General features: G+C 35.8%; 1 pseudogene; it reads left to right on the forward strand.

Annotated features, from left to right (window-relative positions):
• LOC111830479 overlaps positions 1-687 on the forward strand; it is a 16831-nt pseudogene that overhangs the window by 14990 nt on the left and 1154 nt on the right.

Consider the following 687-nt stretch of genomic DNA (forward strand, 5'->3'; position numbering starts at 1 on the left):
TCGAGTGACACGATCGAGCAAAGCAGAGAAGATGGTCACTCGAGATGCTCACTCGACCAACTTAGTCAAAACAACCTTTGAACCGCTTTTACGTTGTCGTTTTATGTTTTAAGGTTTTCCCAAACATTGTTATAAATAGGCTTCATTTGGATTGCCCAAGGGATCGAGTTTTATTTTATTAGGTTTTTGTTGTAGCCACCAAACGATCCTGAGAATTGTAATTCATATTTCTTTTGAGTTATTGAGATTTTGCAACTAATTCTGAAATCATTGTTGTTACTCTTCCTATCATCCTTATTATTATGCATGTTTTGAACGATTCTTGTTTCATGATGTTTAACATGATTTCTGCGTCTGAGTAGTGTTAGGGTTCTTGAGGATGGGATAGATTAGGTGGAGGATGTTAGTTTGCTAGAGTGTTTATGTTAGATTCATTTTGTTTCCCTTCTGGACTAGAGTTTTATTAGCTAGTTCTTCTCTGATCAATTGGAACTAGGTCATAGACATTTCATACCCGAAAGGTATATGATGAAATGTCTGAACCAACTAGTGCCAGAGATTTACATGCTTAGCCCAAGAGATTTGTTGTCTAAGATGTTTATTGACATTAATGAGCTGTTTCTTTATGCCTGTTTACTGCATGTTTCATCAATGAGAATTGAGAATAGGAAGTGTTGTAAACTTGAT

The sequence above is a fragment of the Capsella rubella genome, unplaced genomic scaffold (assembly GCF_000375325.1).
Source record: "Capsella rubella cultivar Monte Gargano unplaced genomic scaffold, Caprub1_0 scaffold_8, whole genome shotgun sequence".
Classification (NCBI taxonomy): domain Eukaryota; kingdom Viridiplantae; phylum Streptophyta; class Magnoliopsida; order Brassicales; family Brassicaceae; genus Capsella; species Capsella rubella.